The following is a 12,035-nucleotide window of genomic DNA, read 5'->3' as shown; positions in this document are numbered from 1 at the left end:
TAGGAAAAGACGTGAACTTCCCGTTCGACTCTAGATTTATAAAGTTCCCAATGGCTTTATCAAGCATCATCCTAAAAATAGGAATCATATCTTATAGCATCTTTTGTATATTTTATGTTTTACATAACGATTCTTAAATTGTGGATTTAGCTATATTTTCACTCCCTAGGTATCTGGGAGATATTAACTCATCATGGGTTGAAACTTATAAAATTCAGTTCCTTCTATAGGTAGACATGATGTATGTTGTCAGGTGAAGGAGAATGCTGTTTTCCTTATCCTATGTCAGTAGAATAGAATGGCAATTCTCAAAATTATATGGGATGTAAAAATATATGGAATATATCACTGTTTCAGGGTGCTTCACACAATCCCAGCACATAAGTTAAACTGACATGCTTATTCCTACAACTCAAACACAGCCCCCGTCAGAGAACATAGAGACATCCAGTTTTGAATGGACCCTGATTTGCAGATCCTTCTTTAGGTGACTAAGTGACAGCTCAGAGCCATTGTGGGACTCATTAAATGAGGCTCATCCTGAGCTACATGGAACTCATGGAGCATCAGGTGGTTCCTTTGGTAAGAACAGGGTAAGGCAAATTTCCTGGAGTTGCAACATTAGATAAGACATCTCTGCTTGCTTTCTGGCATGTTCTGATTACTAAGGACAAGCAAGCAAGCTGTCTGCCGTGCCCCACTTCTCTTCCCCACTTTCCATTACTTTGAATGTGTGAGAAACTTCACTCATCGGGATCCTTTGTACTCCAATAGAACCCTTAGATATAAATTATTTACTGTAAAAATGTATGTGTTTGTAGGTATCTTCTTACTTGTGACTAATGAAAGAAAAAATTTGTAGTAATTAATACACAATTATATTTGAGATCAGTTCTGGACAGTGTTCTATGTAACTTTTAAAAATGTATGGCATATGGTGTCATGGAGAGAGCACTGGCCTTAGGGTCCGGGCGAGTGTGTACTAGTCCCCACTATGCCACAAGCTGTGTAACAGGGCAATATCTGTATGATAATGCAATGTTTTAGGGTTGTAAAGGAACCCCACGGGTCTCTTAGTCCATACCCTTGTCTATCACAGAGGAACCCTTTTAGAACATCCCTAAAGGTGATGTTTTTGCTCAAATATTTCTACTGATAAAGAACTCGCGTCTTAACCCCATTGTCTATCATTATTTACTGATAAATGACTTGTGTCATACCCCATTGTCTATCAATTATAAGTTTATACATTGCTTTCTTAGGTTGAACAGGATTCTTTTAAAAAAATTACTTTTTAAGAAATATTTTTATTGATTTCAGACAGAGAGGAAGAGGGAGAGGTAGAAACATCAATGATGACAGAGAAAATCATTGATTGACTGTCTCCTGCATGCCACCTACTGGGGATCAAGCCCTCAACCCAAGCATGTGCCCTTGAACTGGATGGAACTGGGGACCCTTCAGTCTGCAGGCCAGTGCTCTATCCACTGAGCCAAACCGGGTAGGGCTGAACAGGATTCTTTATCAGCATCTAAACTCAGTAACACTGGTGTCTACTTACTATTGGTGGGCCTTGAGCTAGGTCCTTTGCCTCAGAGGAGCTTCCCAAGAACCATGTGCCATTACCATCCTGGGGGACAGGAAGGTTAAATAACTTACAGAAGGTCAATAAGGGGCCCCAAACTTCCTGCTTCCTGGCCATTTCTGCCCAGAAATGCAGTCTCTGGCCACTGAAACAAGGCAGAATTAACCATCTCCCTTATTTATGCTGACAATTGGTCATATATATGAGGATGCCATCTCCTCACCCATTCTCTCCCAGGCTGGACTACACTTTCTCTTCAGCGATTCATTTGGATACTAGCAGGCCACTCTCCTCTGGATCTCAAATAGTTCACTGATACTCATCTTAAAGTGTGGTTTCCTTAATGTTAGGCTAATAGGAAAGCAACTTGGAGCAACTTAGAAACCTTCAGACAATCAATGTGGTTACAGCATGGGGTGTGAAGAGAGCAGAGTGCCTGAAGGATGGCTCCTCTGTGTATAACACATCCAACAGCAACATGGGCTTACTCCTCACGGGTGGCAGGATGCTATGACCTTCCTGTGACATTATGCCCTATACATAAAAAAAAAATGTGATTACAGCAAAACACACTAGGCCAATGGATCTTCCCTCACCCCATTTTTTCCAGAGCAAGCATCTCCCAGTACCATTGAGGACTTACCTACCTAGAAAGGAAATATAAAATGGTTATCCCAACTTCTGGAAGCTGCTTTTATTAATAAAACCCCAAATTTCACTCCATTTTCTCACCTATACATTGGGTGAATTAAATTATGGATGATCATACCTTATCTGTGTTCTCTGACTCCTCATATGTCAGATGGGAATAATATCTACCTAGTAAAGTGGTTGTAATGAGTAAATGTTTGTAGTGTATTTAGCACAGTGCCCTAGCATACAGTAAGCATTGAAAGAAAGCTAAGTGAGGTTTATTATTATCATTAAACTCTATTTGTTGTGTTTTCTCAGCTCTAGAAGTTAATGGAATTATTAATGTATTTTATATCCTCTATGAAAGTGTCGACATTTCTGTACCAGATCTCAGCTCAGGGTGTCTCTACCCACTGTTCACTATCAACATGGGTCAATTACTCAGGGATGCTGCCAACATGGTTTACTCTCAAACAATTCCATTCTAAACTCCAGATTACCTTGTCCTCAGAAAGACATGTATTAAGAGATAATCTGAGTAGAAGGGCCAGGGGAAAACCCATCCACACAATCCCAGAGGTTGATTAAATGTGCGACTTTAAGTCAGTTATTTCAAATATAAAGATGTTCAAAACACTAAAGGAAACTATCTGTAAAGAATTGAAATATAAGTATAAGAAATAGAATATATCAACCAAGAAGCAAATTATTAGAAAACCAAATGTAAATTCTGGAGTAAAAATGTATAAGTAAAATGAAAATTTCACTAGAAAGTTTCAGTAGAAGATTTGAGCTAGCAGAAGAAAAATCAGCTAACTTGAATATAAGTTGAGGTTATTAAGTCTTAGGAAGAAAAGGAAAGAGAGTAAAGAAAAGTGAGCAATCTCAGCAGTGGTTCTCAACCTTGGCTGCACATTAGAATCACCTGGGAATCTTTTTAAAATCCTGATTTCTGGGCCTCATCCTCCGGAAATTCTGTTTCTTTGTTACTAATGTTGTGGCCCCACCCCATAACAAAGAAACAGAATTTCCGGAGGATGAGTCCCAGAAACCAGGATTTTAAAAAGATTCCCAGGTGATTCTAATGTGCAGCCAAGGTTGAGAACCACTGAATCTCAGAGACCTGTGGAACACCATAAAGCATACCAACATACAAGTAATGGGAGTCCCAGAAGGAGAGGAGACAGAAAGGAGAGGAGAGGAGAGCAAGAGGCAGAAAGAATATTTGAAGAAATAATGGCTGAAAATTTTCCAAATTTATTTTAGAACCTACACATTCAAAAAGCTCAACAAACTCTAAGTGGAATAAACTCAAAGACAGTCAAAAATACACATATCATAGTCAAACTTTCAAAACACAAAGAGAGCCCAACTGGCGTGGCTCAGTGGTTGAGCATCAGTCTGTGAACCAAGAAGACACAGGATCAATTCCAGCTCACTCCCCAGTAGGGGGCGTCTGGGAGGTGGCTGATCAATGTTCCTCTCATTGATATTTCTATCTCTTTATCCCTCTCCTTTCCTCACTCTCTAAAAATCAATAAAAACAGATTTTTAAAAAGCAATAATTATTTTTTTAAAAAGATTAAGAGAGAATCTTAAAAACAGCAAGAAATAAAGTAACTTATCATATACCAGGGATCCTCAATAAGTTTAATAGCTGACTTCTCATCAGAAACCATGGAGGCCAGAGGCAGTGGAATTACATCTTCAAAGTGCTGAAGGAAAAAGACTATCAACCAAGAATTCTATATCTGCCAAAATTATCCTTCAAAAATGAAGGCATAATTAGGACATAGTTCATGTTTATCCTCTTCTTTCTTATCTCCCAGCTGGCAGTGGTAAGATTGCTGTAAAATTGCTCTAGACTTGTCTGTATAGTGAGGCCATGTGGCTTCCTACTCTCTACCCTCCCAAGGCCTTTCCATGTTCATAGGATTTTGCTGACTTACTGGTCCCATTCAGAGTTTCCAGAATTGCATTCTCTGCCCTTTTCTCTCTTTAGAGTCTCCCCATGCACCTTTGATTCATTCTGATGGCTTCTTATTTCATCTGTGGGCTCAGAGAAGTTGAATAACTTGGAAAAGGCCAATCAGCTTATATGTAAGTGGCAGACTTGGCAGCTGTCTGACCCCACTGTATTTGTTATTTCTGCTATAATGTGATTCCTGTGTCTGAAGGTTCACTTAATCTAATTTTCCCATACTTGCATATGACCTACCACAAGCCCTGCCTTCTCATCATCTCAGCCCCTGGCCAAGTTCTCTTCTCTCTCAATTTACCCAGTGTCATCTGCAATACACATGAGGCGCCCGCTTGGGACTGATGTCTTGATTGATTCTGTGGCTTAGTGGTTATGTATGTGGGGTCTGGAGTCAGAAGGCCAAAGTGTGAATCTGGCTGTATTACTTATTAGCTGTGTAACCTTGGGAAAATTTTTAACCTCTCTGGGCCTCAGTTTCTTCAACTACAAACTAGAGATGCTAGTAGCACTTACCTCATGTGTAAAGCCAGGTAGCACAGTGCCTGACTCATGAAAGAAGCATTCAATAAATTGACTCCACCACCAGACCTAGGGGTAAGCCCCGACTGGCCCAACCTGATCAACATAATTCCATTCATCTTGCCAGAGTGATTGGGTTAGAAATAGGTACATTAATTTGACTAGTTCAGAGTGGCTTTCAAGACTGCAGTTTGATGATGTGGTCTCAGATGTGACGCCTGGAATTGCCATATATATATTTTATTTTATTTTATTTATTTTTTATTTTTTATTTTATTTTACTAGCAGGAAGCCAGCCTGAGAACAAAGCTGACACATGCAGTAAGGCAGAGCTGAGAAATCAAAGAGAACTAGAAGCACAGGGCTGATCTAGTATCTTCCTGAAGTTACCCTAACCTTTGGAATTTTCCATGGCTTGAGCCAATTGAAAAATTTAGTATTTAAGCTACTTTGTTGTTGTTGTTTTTCATTTGCAACTGAAAATATTGTAACCGATACTCTATATTATCATCTTTACCTTCCCATGTACTAGTATATTCAACCTTTGCCATTAGATTGTAATAGCCTTCAGGCAGAAACTAACTTAATGAGCTTTGTGCTGCTGTGCTCCCTGGTCCAGTTCTGTCACACAGTAGGTTCTCATTCACCTAAACTTCAGGCCATAGCACTTATTTCTCCCTGTCATTCATGGACTTTGAGCATCTTGGAGGCAGGAAGAGAAGGTGGCCAGAGTACTGTGTAGGGTGGTTCTTGGCTGCTTCATCTTCCTACTATGGTATAGTAATCCTATCTAATAATAGACAAACATGGTAATTGACCTTACCTTCACTATGCCTCCCATTGGCTAATCAGCGTGATATGCAAATTAACCACCAACAAAGATGGTGGCTAATTTGCATAACGCAGGTAGGACAGGACAGTGCCATCCCGCCTGCCCTGCTGCCATCTGGGCCTATCTGTGACCCGGGGTGGCAGGCGTCCATGTGTGATCCGACCTGGGGCGGCTGGGCGGGGCAGCAGCAATCCGCCGGCCCTCCTGGGCGGGCGTCCCGTGTGCGACCTGCCCAGGGCATCCCGTGTGCGACCCGACCTGGGGCGATGCCCCAACCCCTGGATCGGCCCTGCCATGTGCGCAACCCGGGGTGGCGCCCCAACCCCTGGATTGGCCCTGCTGTGTGCACGACCCGGGGAGGCGAGGCAGGCACTGAGGGATCGGGCCTGCCATCTGCCACCTGGGGAGTGGGCCTAAGCCAGCAGGTGGTTATCTCCCGAGGGGTCCCAGACTGTGAGAGGGCACAAGTTGGGCTGAGGGACATCCCCCTACCCTCCCTCCCCCGCCAGTGCACAAATTTTTGTGCACCGGGCCTCTAGTACTATATAATAAAGAGCTAATATGCAAATGGTCATCACACCCTCACACCGTCACACCATAACGGCTCAGACACTCAACACTGGGAAGAGAGGAATGGGGACCAGCCAGGCTGCGGCCCGGGAGAGGGACAAGCTGCCCGCCCCACGGTGCCGGCGCCTGCAGCTGTGGTCCGGGCAAAGCCGCCTGCCAACAGTCCCCTGTGGCTGCAGCCGGCCCAGGTGAAGCCAGCCCGGGTTCTGGGTGCCTGTGGACAGCCAGAAGTAGGGAAGCCCGGGTCCTGGGTGCCTGCAACTGGCCAGAGGAGGGAAGCCTGGGTCCTGGGTGTGGGGCAAGGCAGAGGCAATTAGGGGCAATCAGGCCAGCAGGGGAGCAGTTACGGGTGATCAGACAGGCAGGCAGAGGTGGTTAAGGGCAATCAGACAGGCAGGCAGAGGTGGTTAGGGGCAATTAAGCAGGCATGCAGGCAGGCAGAGGGGTTAGGGGTGATCAGGCAGGTAGGCAGACGAGCAGTTAGGAGCCAGCAGTCCCGGATTGCGAGAGGCAGTCGGACATCCCCCAAGGGGTGCAGGCCGGGCTGAGGGACAGCCCCCCCTGCACAAATTTCATGCACCCGGCCTCTAGTAGAAAATAAAATGCGACCTAGATTAGGTAAGCCTTACTGACCACTAAGCATTTTTCATTGTACACACAGAGTCATATTTTTCCTCTAGGTTACCTATAGCTACTATTATGATGCCCTGTGTTGCACATGAGAAACTGATGCTCAGAGAGGTTATTTAAGTTGCGTAGGTCACACTGCTTCTACATATCATTAATTTGGGATCCTGAATTCAAATGACTGTATCCCTGTCTTTAAGTTCTCATTCCACTTTACAAAAAATAAAACTGGAACACTTATACAGTGCATTATGGGTATGACTACACATAAAAGGTGGTGCAGAACTCTAATCACCAGATGTGTGCTAAAAAATAGGCTTTGGAAAACATCAAAAAATTGGTAAATAAATGTATGTTAACTTCAAAGAAATGTTTAAGGTATATATGATTTTAAAAAATATTTCTCACTTTCCCAACATTTTCAGATAACTTATCACCTTCTGAATCATACCACTGAGATCTTTAAAAAAAGTTTAAAAACCTGAACAGGATCATGCCAAACATATTGTTCTATAACTTAATTTTTTTTTTCAGTTAAACAACAATTATTTGGAGTTTTTCTCTGCTGGTACATATAGCTCTATTTCATTCATTATATGTGTAGAATGTTTCTTAAAAGTATCCTAATTTAACCACTTCCTACAGTTAATAGACATTTGGGTGCCCTCTCTCACCAATTTTTTGCTTTTGGAAATATGTTCCATCAAGCATCATTATACTTCGCTTCTTTGTGCATTTGAGTGTCTATAGGGGGAAGAAAATATTAAGGTCTTGATTCTATAAATTAAGTGGGCCAGGATAAAAAATGAATGCCTGAGGTTTCTATCTTCTACGGCCTTACAGGGTATAAGGGAACAGGCACATACACACATAGCTTTCACTTTAATATAAGAGATGGAGGGGGCGGGGTAAGGATTACCACAGTGGGAGAGCAGAAAGAGGGAACAGGGGTTCAGCTGAGGGGATGATTGAGAAGGCTGCCTGGAGGAGGTGGTACTTGAGTCCGAGCTTGGAGGATGGTAAGGCTCTGATGCTTTGTCCGCTCATCCTTCTATCACTGCCTGGCAATGTGCCCATTACTTGGTTGGACTCCATTAGACCACTTGGTTGGATGCATAGTGGCAGAGAAGGAAAGGAAGGATGCTCTGGGCAATGGAGACAAAGCTCAGGAACAAAGTGGAAAGTGCACAGTAAGCTCAGAGGCCCAGGAACTGGCTGGTGTGGCTGGAGTACCTGGAGCCTGGGTCACTTGGGAAGGGGATGGGAGAAGAGATGTCAGGGGCGTGGGCTAAAAAAAGCACCCAAGTGGATTCAGATTTGCCTGGAAAAGGGTTTTTCTTCAGAGTGGGTGATCATGGTTGGGTAGAGGATTTAAGGACAGAGTAGACGGCTCTATGATTGGGATGATATGAGCCAGATAGATGGATCCCTGTTCTTTACAGGTGCCTAATAGCCCCAGGTTTTACTGAATCTTTTACTATGGCAGCCTCTGTGCTTCTCTTTTGGGGGTTGTTTCTGCTTTGAGTTCAAGTGAAACAGCCATGTGGAAGAAACACTACAAAGTTTTAGGGGAAAAAAAATCCCAACCTACTTTTAGCTGCTATTCTGTCTACATCCATAAAAATTCTTTCCATGCCCCATGAAATTCAACATGCAGTTTATCTTGTTTGTTCCATAAAACATCAGATGCGACTTTAATGGCCTAACCCCAAAAAGATAACTTGACAGACATCAAGCATTCAGCAGCATTCCAAATAACCTTTTGCTGGAGCCTGCCTTCTACGGGGCCATGTGGATGTCAGCCACACACAACTCGAGTCACGCTGACATAGCTGGCATGCCTGCACTGCGATGGAATCTCGGGGGTACCAATCACAGGCCAGAGGGAAGCCATTGGCCAGAAGAAACAATGTGAGAGTGTTCACATCTCTGCAAAGGAGGGGTGTTAATGGTGACGGGAATGACAATTGCAGCCAGAGGAGGACGCTGACCCCAAAGCAGGATGGGCACATGTCAGTAACGCTGGGCCGCTGGGCAGGAGCATTCCAGGGGCTCAGGCCATGGCCATACCCTTCTTCTCCTGACCCCCAACCAGAAAAATTAGTCAGATTCTCCCAGCTTTTCCCTAGAACCACTTCCTGAACCAAATGCCCTGCTGTCCTCAGGGGTTTGACAAATCCAGAGTGGATAATAGTGGCTGAAATTTATTAAGCACTTAGATCTACCAGACACTGTGCTAGGCTCCTTCCATATAATTCGTTTAATGCTCACAACTCCATGGTGAGGTAATTTTCACAATTCCCGTTTTATGAAGGAGGAAATTGAGGCTAGCACTTACCTGAATCCCATAGCCAGTAACTGGCAGAATCAGGATTTGAACCACTGTCTTTCAAAAGCTAAAGCCTGGGCTCCTGACCACTGCACTCAGAGTCATGTGACTGATGCATGGGAACGATGCCACCCACAGCAGCCACCCTCCCAGGAGGTAGAACTCTGGGCTAAAAGGGATTCTTTTTTACTCTCCTGATTTCCTGGGGGTCGGGAAGGCATGTTTAAACATACTGTTCATTTGCCCTGGCTGAGTAGCTCCGTTGGTTTGAGCATCATTGCTATATGCCAAGGTTGTGGGTTCAATCCCAGTCAGGGCATACAAGAATCAACCAATGAGTGTGTAAACAAGTGGAACAACAAATAGATGTGTATGTTTTTTTTTTAATCTTGTTTCATCTCTCTCTAAAATAAACAAATAAATAATAAATAAATAAATAATAAAATAAACATGCTGTTCATTCAACTCTGGTTTAGCTCAGTGATTGTGTGGCGCAAGACTCCTGGCGAGGCAGGCGAGGGAAGGCGAGGAGCCGGAGGTGGGGTGCTGGAGGGGCTGCAGAGCGCAGGCAAGGGTGCAGCCGCCTGCGTGTGGGAGGCTGGGCTGCAGGTCTTAGACCTATAATGAGTTTTCTCCTGACTTTTCTAGCCAGGGTCTTTCTTTCTTCTTTTTCTCTAAGATTTTTTTTTGCTCTTACCTTTGTCTAACTTAATGTGTATCAAGCATTGTGCTCAATCATTAACAATACCCTGAGCATGCAGCATCTCTTTGGTTCTCCAACAATTGAATGAAGTAGGTACTGTTATTGTTTCCATTTTAAGAAGATGAAGAAATGAAGCTCAGAGAGGTTAAGTGTGTCTGCTGATTCAGCGCCCTGCCCTCTTAACCACGATAACAACGACAACATGATACCAGCGGTGCCCCCACTCTGTACACGGCACTGCTTCCAATCCCTGGTGCAGGAACCCCTGTGGTCCTCACAACAGCACTATGGCAGGGACTACTGTCATCCTTGTGTAACATATGGGGAAACTGAGGCACAAAAAAGTTGTTTTGTAATTTGCCCAAGCTTGCCCAGCTGGTAAGTGGCAAAGCTGGGATTATCTTTTACTGCTTATATTTTGTGATAAAATAGGACATTTCTCAGTTTTGTCTTGTTTTTCACTTCAAATCTCCTTTGATGGCCTGGAGTTGGGGGTGCCAGGGTCCCGAGAAGAGAGTCTCTGAGCTGAACTGGGAAGAGGTGCCAGCGACCACGTCCCTGCAACTCTGGAGATGGAGGGGGTGGAGAGGGTGATGAGATGGCAGCCACAAGCCTGGGGCTTTGCCAGGGGAGGCCTCAGAGCACATCGTGGGTTGGCACCCCTGAGCTGGGCAGTGCACAACGACGAGCCGCGGCTTCTGGGAGACCAGCAGAACATGGTGCTCGGAAGAGAGAAAACTGGAGGGAAGGGCTGGCAGGGCCTCAGCCTTTAGATCTGAGGAGGGCTGTTCTGTGGAATAGGGGGTGTAGGTAGCAGCTCTCCCAAGAGCCAGGCAAGAAAAAGTAGGTTTCTGTTTGGGCAGCAGCAGGGGGGTTTCAGAGAGAAGGAGGACACATTCCCTACAGTGTACAGTGTTCAACCAGGCAGCGGTGGCTGCAGGCCTGAGCCCCTAGAGAGGAGATGGGCCATCCTTAAGCTGGCCTCTTCATTGTCTCTGCCTCTAACCTTCTGAGACCTTGGCTCCAACGCCACCTTCTTCATGAAGCTCTTCCTGACCTGCTATCCCCCCGCACCCATGAAACTCACAGTTCCATTGAGGGGACAGAAAGCCTAGGTACTCCAAGGTCCAGGCCAGTCCACATTCATTCGGGCAGGGGTCCCCCGTGGGCTGAGGCTGAGACAGGCACTCTGGTGATGGAAGCCTCAGACACTGGAAGCCAGCCCCGCCAGTCCTGGGACCTCTCCCGCATCAGCCCCTTCTGCTGTTCACTTGGTCTCGGGTGTTGGTGCCCTGTCAGCCCTCTGGTATGCTGTCTCCTGTGCTAGCAGTTCTTGCATGTATGCTTTTCTCAGATGCTCAGACAACACTTCTTGAGCACTTAGCATGTACCAAGCACTATTGTAACTTGTTCTGGGATTATCCCATCTAACTCTCCTGACGACCCTTTGGATCTATGTTATTATTATCACCATATTACTAAGAAGGAAAGAGAGGCCCAAGTCCGCAGCAGCTAAGGAGAAAGCTGGGACTTGAACATGATGTTGAAACCCCAGGCATCAAAGCCTGGGGTTTATCTCTGACTTGTCCTCAACAAAAGGAAGTCAGGGACCCTCTGTCTCCTTTGCATTTCCTAGAGCTCCTAGCAAGTGGCTGTACATAGTAGTTGTTCAGTAAATGTGGGCTTATTGACTGTCCAAAGTCATTTGTTATCTGCATTTTTAGTGATCAGTGAATTGGGGTGCCTTTGAGAGGACAAAATTGTGTTGAATTCCTCGCTAGACAAAATCATGTACTTTTGGGAAGATGTGACATTTGTAGGCAGTGTCTAAAATGTTCTACTCTAAGTCTTTAGGGAAGCTGTGACATAATAAAAAACATCTATTTGGTTTTTGTCCCCTGACACAGAGCTCCTAAATCCCTTGGAATTTCCTAGGTGATAGAAGTGACAGGAGGGTCTTTTGTTCTAATGAGGCCACCCTTGGTGGGTCCCTAGGGAGCTTTAGGATACGGGTTGGTCACCAAAAGGACCAGGCATGTCTGAAGGGTTGGAACGTTGAGCCCCACCCCCAGCCTCTAGGAGGGGAGAGGGGCTGGAGATGGAGTTAATCACCAGTGGCCAATGATTTGATCAGTCGTGCCTGGGAGAGTGGTGCATGCCAACTCCACGGGACAGAAGCTCCTTTGCTCGGGATCCTTCCAGATCTCACCCTATGTACTTCTTTGTCTGTTCATTTGTACCCTCTATAATATCCTT

At 44.8% G+C, this 12,035-nt stretch overlaps 1 non-coding gene across 1 annotated transcript; it reads left to right on the top strand.

Annotated features, from left to right (window-relative positions):
* Nucleotides 1-1,998: 1,998 nt before the first annotated feature.
* Nucleotides 1,999-2,127, top strand: LOC139007932 (small nucleolar RNA SNORA11). Its single transcript, XR_011471057.1, has one exon. It is a non-coding gene; the product is annotated as a small nucleolar RNA SNORA11 (small nucleolar RNA).
* Nucleotides 2,128-12,035: the final 9,908 nt, after the last annotated feature.

Source organism: Myotis yumanensis, unplaced genomic scaffold, assembly GCF_028538775.1.
Source record: "Myotis yumanensis isolate MYYU_CA2020_CCGP unplaced genomic scaffold, mMyoYum1.0.hap1 SCAF_3, whole genome shotgun sequence".
NCBI lineage: Eukaryota > Metazoa > Chordata > Mammalia > Chiroptera > Vespertilionidae > Myotis > Myotis yumanensis.
The sequence above is the reverse complement of the archived record's forward strand: the minus strand, read 5'-3'. Positions and strand labels throughout refer to the sequence as shown.